Below are 10511 nucleotides of genomic sequence, written 5' to 3' on the forward strand. Positions count from 1 at the left end.
GCACGTTTTCCCCCTGTGTCTGCGTGGGTTTCCTTCGGATGCTCCGGTTTCCTCCCACAAGCCCCGAAAGCCGTGCTGTTAGGTAATTTAGACAGACTGAATTCTCCCTCCGTGTACTCGAACAGGCGCCGGAATGTGGCGACTAGGGGCTTTTCACAGTAACTTCATTGCAGTGTTAATGTAAGCCTACTTGTGAGAAAAATGATTATTATTATTCATAAGACAATAATTCAAAATACAATCCCCACAGTTTAACATTTTCCCCCCTGAACACTCCCCCCCCCCCCCCCCCCCCCCCCCCCCCCCACTGGCAACAGACAAGTCCTCAAACAGAGACAAGAATAAACTCCATCTAGGCCGGAGGGCAGAACAGTAGCACAGTGGTTAGCACTGTGGCTTCACAGCGCCAGGGTCCCAGGTTTGATTCCCGGCTTGGGTCACTGTCTGTATTGAGTTTGCACGTTCTCCCTGTGTCCGCGTGGGTTTCCTCCGGGTGCTCCGGTTTCCTCCCGCAAGTCCCGAAAGACGTGCTGTTAGATGAAGTCAACATTCTGAATTCTCCCTCTGTGTACGCGAACAGGTGGCTAGGGGCTTTTCACAATAATTTCATTGCGGTGTTAATGTAAGCCTACTTGTGACAATAAAGATTATTATAATATATATATATATATAAAGGAACCCCCACTCCGAGCCCTTCAAGGCAAACTTAATCTTTTCCGACTTAAGGAGTTCTGCTTCATCCCCCAAACCATGCTGACACCATCGATGGCACCACCAGGCAATCAGAGTGGCGAGGGCTATAACATCAGCCCCCTTCCCCGCCAACAGCTCCGACACCTCAAAGATCGCCACCAGAGGGCCGGGTGACATCTCCAACCCCCACAAATTTCAATAAGGCATCAAATATCAGGCCCCAAAGCCCCACCTATCTCGGACACGACCAAAACATGTGGCCATCCCCCATTGGATCGATCCAAGTCCTGGACGGGTAGGAGGCCGGCGGCGGCTGAGGGGATTCATGGACCAGATGGGGAGGGTGGATCCCTGGAGGTTTGCGAGGCCAAGGGCCAGGGAATACTCGTTTTTCTCCCACATACATAAGGCCTACTCGAGGATTGATTTTTTTGTCCTGAGCAGGGGGTTGGTGTCGAGGGTGGAGGATGTGGAATACTCCGCCATTGCCATTTCAGATCATACCCCGCACTGGGTGGACCTCGGGCTGGGGGAAGAGAGGGACCAACGTCCGCTCTGGTGCTTGGAGGTGGGGCTGCTGGCAGATGAGGAGGTGGCCGGGAGGGTTCGGGGGTGTATCGAGAGGTACCTTGAGGCCAATGATAACGGGGAGGTCCGAGTGGGGACGGTCTGGGAGGCATTGAAGGCGGTGATGAGGGGGGAATTGATCTCCATCCGAACCCATAGGGAGAGGGGGGAGCAGAGGGAAAGGGAAAGACTGATAGGGGAGATGGTGCAGGTGGATAGGAGATATGCGGAGGCTCCAGAGGAGGGATTGCTGGGGGAGAGGCGTAGCCTTCAGGCCAGATTTAACCTATTGACGACCAGAAAGGCGGAAGCTCAGTGGAGGAAAACACAGGGGGCGGTGTATGAATACGGGGAGAAGGCGAGCAGGATGCTGGCACACCAGCTCCGAAAGCGGGACACGGCCAGGAAGATTGGGGGAGTGACGGATAGAGCTGGGAAGGTGGTGCGGAGGGGAGTAGATGTTAATGGGGTCTTCAGTGACTTCTATGGGGAACTGTACCGGTTGGAGCCCCCGGTGGAGGGGGGTGGACAAGCTGCGATTCCCGAGGGTGGAGGAGGAGCAGGTGGAGGGACTGGGGGCGCTGATCGAGCTGGAGGAGGTGGTCAAAGGGATAGGGAGCATGCAGTCGGGGAAGGCGCCGGGGCCGGACTGGTTTCCGGCGGAACTTTATAAAAGGTATTTGGACCTGTTGGGCCCCCTGTTGGTCCGGACCTTTAACGAGGCAAGTTGCTTTGCCCCCAACTATGTCACGGGCGCTGATTTCCTTGATCCTAAAGCGGGACAAGGACCCTCTGCAGTGTGGGTCATATAGGCCGATTTCGCTGCTGAACGCCGATGCTAAGCTGTTGGCAAAGATCCTGGCCACTAGAATAGAGGATTGCGTGCCCGGGGTCATTCATGAGGACCAGACGGGGTTTGTGAAGGGAAGGCAGTTGAATACAAACGTACGAAGGCTCCTCAACGTTATTATGATGCCGGCTGCGGAAGGGGAGGCGGAGATAGTGGTGGCATCAGATGTGGAGAAGGCCTTCGATAGGGTTGAGTGGGAGTATTTGTGGGAGGTGTTGGAGAGGTTTGGGTTTGGGGAGGGGTTTATCCGGTGGGTGAGGCTGCTCTACGAGGCCCCGATGGCAAGTGTAGCCACGAATAGGAGGAGGTCGGAGTACTTTCGGCTGTACCGGGGGACGAGACAGGGGTGCCCCCTGTCCCCCTTGCTCTTCGCATTGGCGATTGAGCCCCTGGCCATGGTATTGAGGGAGTCAGGGAACTGGAGGGGCCTGGTGCTGGGTGGGGAGGAGCATCGAGTGTCGCTGTACGCGGACGACCTGTTGCTGTATGTGGCGGACACGGTGGGGGGGGGGGGGGGGGGGGGGGATGCCGGAGGTGATGAGGATTCTTAGTGAATTCGGGGGTTTCTCGGGGTATAAGTTGAACCTGGGCAAGAGTGAGGTGTTTGTGGTGCATCCGGGGGATCAAGAGGAGGGGATTGGTAGGCTCCCATTGAAGCAGGCAGGGAAGAGCTTCAGGTACCTAGGGGTCCAGGTGGCGGGGAGCTGGGGGGCCCTGCACAAGCTCAACCTCACAAGGTTGGTGGAGCAGATAGAGGAGGAGTTTAAGAGGTGGGATATGTTACCGCTGTCACTGGCGAGGAGGGTGCAGTCCGTTAAGATGACGGTGCTTCCGAGGTTTTTATTCCTGTTCCAGTGCCTTCCCATCCTTGTCCCGAAGGCCTTTTTTAGGAGGGTCAACAGGAGTATCACGGGATTTGTGTGGGCGCATGGGACTCCGAGGGTGAGAAGAGTGTTCCTGGAACGAGGCAGGGATAGGGGGGGGCTGGCTTTGCCCAACCTCTGTGGGTACTATTGGGCTGCCAACGCAGCGATGGTGCGTAAGTGGGTAATGGACGAGGAAGGGGCAGCATGTAAGAGAATGGAGATGGCGTCCTGTGTGGGCACGAGCCTGGAGGCGCTGGTAACGACGCCGTTGCCACTCCCTCCAACGAGGTATACCACGAGCCCGGTGGTGGCGGCTACCCTCAAAATTTGGGGGTAATGGAGACGGCACAGGGGAGAAGTGGGGGCTCGATGGAGGCCCCGATACGGGGGAACCATCGGTTTGTCCCAGGGAGCATTGATGGCGGATTTCTGGGCTGGCACAGGGCAGGGGTTAGGAGGTTGAGGGACCTGTTTGTGGAGGAGAGGTTCGCGAACTTGGGGGAGTTAGAGGGAAAGTTTGGGCTCCCCCGGGGAACGTGTTTAGGTACATGCAGGTGAGGGCGTTTGCCAGGCGGCAGGTGGAGGGGTTCCCCTTGCTGCCCCCACATGGGGTGCGGAACAGGGTGCTCTCGGGGGTGTGGGTTGGAGGAGGGAGGATTTCGGACATATACCGGGTGATGCAGGAGGTAGACGAGGCCTCGGTGGAGGAATTGAAGGGTAAATGGGAAGAGGAGCTGGGTGAGGAGATTGAGGAGGGGACGTGGGCGGATGCCCTGGAGAGAGTGAATTCCTCCTCTTCCTGTGCGAGGCTTAGCCTCATACAGTTCAAGGTGCTGCATAGGGCCCACATGACTGGGACAAGATTGAGTAGGTTTTTCGGGGGCGAAGACAGGTGTGCTAGGTGCTCGGGGAGCCCAGCGAACCACGCCCACATGTTTTAGGCGTGCCCAGCGCTGGGGGAGTTTTGGAAGGGGGTAGCAAGGACGGTGTCGAGGGTGGTGGGATCCAGGGTCAAGCCAGGCTGGGGACTCGCAATGTTTGGGGTTGCAGTGGCGAAAGAGGCCGGTGTTCTGGCCTTTGCGTCCCTAGTAGCCCGGCGGAGGATCTTGCTTCAATGGAAGGATGCGAGGCCCCAAAGCGTGGAGGCCTGGATCAATGATATGGCGGGGTTCATTAAATTGGAGACGGTGAAATTTGCCCTGAGGGGATCAGTACAAGGGTTCTTTAGGCGATGGCAGCCTTTCCTGGACTTCCTGGCGGAACGGTAGGGAAATAGGCTGACAGCAGCAGCAACCCAGAGGCGGGGGGGGGGGTGGTTTGGATCGGGGTGAGGGAGAACTGTGTACATGGGTCTGTGGGATGTGGCGGGTTCTATCTCTTTCCCTTTTGATGTTGGGGTGCTCTTTTGTTTTGTTTTTTTCCTTTTGTTTGTAGTTGCTTTTGAAGTTGGGTGGGTATTGTTCTTGGGATGTTACCGCGGTTGTTTTGTTAATAGAGTTAAGATGTTTATCTTTTGTAAAAATTTCAATAAAATTTTTTTTTTTTTTTTAAACATGTGGCCATGAGTTGCTGGTCACCCCTCCACATCTCCCACGCTTATCCTCTACCTCTGAAAAGAACCCACTCATCTGTATCCACATCATGTGAACCTTGTGCACCTCTTTGAACTGCACCAAGCTCATCCCAGCACAAGACGACGTTGTATAATCTCACTCCACACACACCACGATTAAGCCCCTGACCTTGAGGGAGTCTAAGAATTGGAGGGGGTTGGTGCGGGGGGGGGGGGGGGGGGGGGGGGGGGGACGGGACACCGGGTATCGTTGTATGCAGACGATCTGCTATTGTATGTGGCGGACCCAGCGGGGGGAATGCCGGAGGTGTTGAGGATCCTCAGGGAGTTTGGGGATTTCTCCGGGTATAAGCTTAACATGGGGAAGAGTGAGCTGTTCGTGGTGCACCCGGGAGACCAGGAGAGGGGGATTAGTGATCTTCCGCTAAAAAGAGCAGAGCGGAGTTTTAGATACCTGGGGGTGCAGGTGGCTAGAAGCTGGGGGGGGGGGGGGGGGGGGCCCTGCATAAGCTTAACTTGACGAGGCTTGTGGAACAAATGGAGGAGGAGTTCAAAAGGTGGGATATGCTGCCGCTCTCCCTGGCGGGTAGGGTACAGTCCATTAAAATGACGATACTCCCGAGGTTTCTGTTTTTGTTTCAGTGCCTCCCCATCCTGATCCCTAAGGCCTTTTTAAAGCGGGTTAACAGGAGTATTATGGGGTTCGTGTGGGCTAAGACGACCCCGAGGGTGAGAAGGGTGTTTTTGGAGCGGAGCAGGGACGGGGGGGGGGGGGGGGGGGGGGGCTGGCATTACCTAACCTCTGTGAGTATTACTGGGCTGCCAACGTGGCGATGGTACGCAAGTGGGTAATGGAGGGGGAGGGGCATCTTGGAAGAGGTTGGAGATGGCGTCCTGTGTGGGCACGAGCCTGGGGGCGCTGGTGATGGCACCGCTGCCGCTCCCTCCGATGAGGTACACTACGAGCCCGGTGGTGGCGGCGACCCTCAAAATCTGGGGGCAATGGAGGCGTTACAGGGGGGAGGTGGGGGCCTCGGTGTGGTCCCCGATACGTGAGAACCATCGGTTTGTCCCGGGGAGAATGGAAGGGGGGTTCCGGAGCTGGTACAGGGCGGGTATTAGGAGGATTGGGGACCTGTTCACCGACGGGAAGTTCGCAAGCCTTAGGGAACTGGAGGAGAAATTCGAGCTCCCCCCTGGAAACACCTTCCGATATATGCAGGTAAGGGCATTCATTAGGCGTCAGGTGGTGGAGTTCCTGCTGCTGCCGGCACCCAGGGTTCAGGATAGGGTGCTGTCGGGGGTGTGGGTTGGAGAGGGCAGGATTTTGTCAATTTATCAGTCGATACAGGAGAGGAGGAGGCCTCGGTGGAGGAGTTAAAAGGTAAGTGGGAGGAGGAGATCGATGAGGATATGTGGGCGACTGGCTTGGGAAGAGTAAATTCTTCCTCCTCTTGCGCCAGGCTTAGCCTGATACAATTTAAGGTACTGCACAGGGCGCATATGACCGGGGCAAGGCTGAGCCGGTTCTTCGGGAGTGAGGCTAGGTGTGTGAGATGTTCGGGGGGTTCTGCAAACCATACCCACATGTTCTGGGCATGCCCAGTGTTAGAGGAGTTCTGGAGGGGTTTAGCGAGGGTGGTGTCAAGGGTGGTGAACTCCAGGGTTAAGCCAAGCTGGGGGCTCGCAATATTTGGGGTGTCAGATGAGCCAGAAGTGCAGGAGGCGAAAGAGGCCGGTATCCTGGCCTTTGCGTCCCTGGTAGCCCGGCGAAGGATTCTGCTTCAGTGGAAGGATGCGAGACCCCCAAGCGTGGAATCCTGGATTAACGACATGGCAGGGTTTATTAAATTGGAGGGGATGAAATTTGCCTTAAGGGGATCTGTGCAGGGGTTCTTCAGGCGGTGGCAGCCGTTCCTAGACTTCCTGGCGGAGCGTTAGGAGATGGTCAGTAGCAGCAGCAACCCGGGGTTGGATTATATTTGGTTGGAGATTTATTATTGTTTATCGTTCATTGGTTAACATGCATTGTTTATTTGTTCATTTATTTTCGCTGTTTCACTGTTCTGTACAAGGGTGGGGGGTTTTTATTTTTCTTTTCTGTTATTTATGATGTAAAAATTTTGAATAAAATTTTTTTTTTTTAATCAATTTACGTTGGTGACAGCAGCCTTAGCAGTATTTTAACAGTGTTTATAATTTGTGTATTGCTAGTTTATTCTACTGATTTGTAGTTTGGATAAATAAAAATGTACCCAAAATGTAAATTAAATGTAAGTTGAATAGACGATACTCCTTTCTGCTTATTTTGGCTTTGATTGCAGAGGGTGCTCTAATTCTCTAGATGGCAGTGTAGCATGCTTTAATCCCAGGGCCTGAGATTCAGATTGACAGTACTGGAAGCAGGTGAGCTTCCTGCAAAGGAATTTAATACCCGTCTTCTAACAGAAGTATTGATTGACTGCTGCATGATTTACTTAAGGTTTTTCTTAAAACTCAGTGGCTCAATTTGACCTCTCTGTGGTTCAGCTAATTTGTGAAATGTAATGTCCAATTCCCATGAAGGTTTCTGTTCTCATTGGTGGGTTGTTGTTTGTGGCTCATCATAACTCACTGGAACAAAGGTCGGTCATGACCACTATCGGTGATCACTACTTCACGCTATGCAAACAGAAACAAGCTGCTGTCATGCATAAGATAAAGATGCATGGCATTAAGGGTAAAGTAGTAGCATGGATAGAGGATTGGTTAATTAATAGAAATCAAAGAGTTGGGATAAATGGGTGTTTCTCTGGTTGGCAATCAGTAGCTAGTGGTGTCCCTCAGGGATCCGTGTTAGGCCCACAATTGTTCACAATTTACATAGATGATTTGGAGTTGGGGACCAAGGGCAATGTGTCCAAGTTTGCAGATGACACTAAGATGAGTGGTAAAGCGAAAAGTGCAGAGGATACTGGAAGTCTGCAGAGGGATTTGGATAGGTTAAGTGAATGGGCGAGGGTCTGGCAGATGGAATACAATGTTGACAAATGTGAGGTTATCCATTTTGGTAGGAATAACAGCAAACGGGATTATTATTTAAACGATAAAATATTAAAGCATGCCGCTGTTCAGAGAGACTTGGGTGTGCTAGTGCATGAGTCACAGAAGGTTGGTTTACAAGTGCAACAGGTGATTAAGAAGGCAAATGGAATTTTGTCCTTCATTGCTAGAGGGATGGAGTTTAAGACTAGGGAGGTTATGTTGCAATTGTATAAGGTGTTAGTGCGGCCACACCTGGAGTATTGTGTTCAGTTTTGGTCTCCTTACTTGAGAAAGGACGTACTGGCGCTGGAGGGTGTGCAGAGGAGATTCACTAGGTTAATCCCAGAGCTGAAGGGGTTGGATTATGAGGAGAGGTTGAGTAGACTGGGACTGTACTCGTTGGAATTTAGAAGGATGAGGGGGGATCTTATAGAAACATTTAAAATTATGAAGGGAATAGATAGGATAGATGCGGGCAGGTTGTTCCTACTGGTGGGTGAAAGCAGAACTAGGGGACATAGCCTCAAAATAAGGGGAAGTAGATTTAGGACTGAGTTTAGGAGGAACTTCTTCACCCAAAGGGTTGTGAATCTATGGAATTCCTTGCCCAGTGAAGCAGTTGAGGCTCCTTCATTACATGTTTTTAAGGTAAAGATAGATAGTTTTTTGAAGAATAAAGGGATTAAGGGTTATGGTGTTCGGGCCGGAAAGTGGAGCTGAGTCCACAAAAGATCAGCCATGATCTAATTGAATGGCGGAGCAGGCTCGAGGGGCCAGATGGCCTACTCCTGCTCCTAGTTCTTATGTTCTTATGTCAGTGGCTTTAATGTAGAGAAGCGTAGCAAGTGTTTCACACAGGTATGAGCCACATGGTATCACAGTGGTTAGCACAGTTGCTTCACAGGGCCCCAGGTTCGATTCACAGCTTTGGTCACAGTAACTTCATTGAAGTGTTAATGTAAGCCTACTTGTGACAATAATGATTATTATTTAGCTACAAGGAGAGATTGAATAAACTGGCTTGTTCTAGAGAGACGGAGGCTGAGGGGGCGACCTGATGGAAGTTTATAAAATCATGAGGGGTACAGATAGAGTTGGAGGCTTTTTCCCAGGGCGGAAATGACAATTACAAAGGGACACAAATTCAAGGTGAGGGGTATAGATTCAGTGGAGCTGTGCTGGGGAAGTTATTTTACACAGAGGTGGCGGTGGCCTGGAATGCACTGTCAAGTGAGGTGGTTGAGGCAGGTACGTTAGCGACCTTTAAGACTTATCTGGATAAGCACATGAACAGACGGGGTAGAGAAGGATACAGGTGGTTGGTCCAGATAGGACACATGATCGACGCAGGCTTGGAGAGCCGAATTTCAATTAGATCAGCCTTCATTCTTCTATACTCCAGGGAAAATAAGCCTTGACTACTCAATCTCTCATATAATAATCCCCTTATCCAGGGAACCAGTGAGGAACGCCTTTATTGCACTCCCTCTAGTGATAGCCAAGTATGACCTTCCTTAGGTAAAGAGACCAAAACTGCACAAAGGACTCCAGGTGTGGCTCCACCAATGCCATGAATGATTGTTGTATAATTACTTAAAACCCTTTACAACAAAAGGCTAACATACAATGTCTTCCTAATTACATGCTGCCCACTCACCCAATCTATCAATATCCTCAATAGACCCAATGCATCAACCTCCTGCTTACTTTGCTTTTTAAAAATTAATTCATGGTATCTGGGCATTACTGGCTGGGCCAGTAATAATTGCCCATCTCTAATTGCCCTTGAACTAGTTTGCTTGCTCAGCCATTTCAACGAGTACTTAAAGTCGACCACATTGCTGTAAATCAGAAGTCAAATACCAGGTGAGGACGGCAGAAAGAACATTTGTGAACCAGATGGGTTTTTAAACGACAATCAGCAATGGTGTTATGGTCATCATTAAAATTTCACCATCTGCCATAGTGAGATTTGATCACAGATCTGCAGAGCATTACCAGAGGTCTCTGGATTACTCATCTAGTGACAACACTACTGTAATGCTCTTGTGCACTGGCCGATAGGAATGATGCACTACAGAACATCTAGTTCTTGACTAGTTAAAATACTTTGTTATAAAACAAATGCCTGGTAAAGATAACTGGAATAAATATATTACAAACTACTAACTAATGATTCTCGGGCCACTGCAAAACACGTCTATCCACCAACACAACTTACTCCCCCCTCCCCAAGGCACAGTCACATGGTAGGTTTACACTGCCACCTGCTGGTCAGAGGTCATGTACATTATTATACACAAGATTGCTTCTGCATATCATCACAACCACTGTGCCACCACCTCCCCCACTGGTCTTTGGATTGTCAACAAATTTTGATCGTTCCACTCAGTCTCATCTAAGTCATTAATATATATCAGGTCTAGCTCTCTTGACACACAATAAATGACTTCTTATAGTTCATGTCGTCTCAAAACATTTGCAATATCAGAAATACAAATAATCATTTATTATTCATAGCACTGTACCCAAGTTAAATGTTCCAATTACCTAGCGTCCATGTCCATTGACAAACACTGACTGACGATGCCTTATTCCTCCTTGACCTCACCCCTCCATGTCTCTGTACTTCCTTTAGCCCTACAACTGTCAGAGATCTCTGCACTCTTCCAGTTCTTCCCATTTGGCATCCCGGATTTTAATCTTTCCACCATTGGCAGCAATACCTTCAGGTGCCTAGACCTTAAGCTCTGGCATTCACTCCCTAAAAACTCTCCACAAAGAAAAGTACAGCACAGGAACAGGCCCTTCGACCCTCCCAAGCCTGCGCCAACCATGCTGCCCGCCTAAACTAAAAAAAACACCTCTCCCCCAAGGAATTTCTTGAAAGCTACTACAACAGTCCCAATATTGCATTAGTGCCAAACTCTGCTAACAT

The sequence above is a fragment of the Scyliorhinus canicula genome, chromosome 1, assembly GCF_902713615.1.
Source record: "Scyliorhinus canicula chromosome 1, sScyCan1.1, whole genome shotgun sequence".
NCBI classification, from domain to species: Eukaryota; Metazoa; Chordata; class Chondrichthyes; order Carcharhiniformes; family Scyliorhinidae; genus Scyliorhinus; species Scyliorhinus canicula.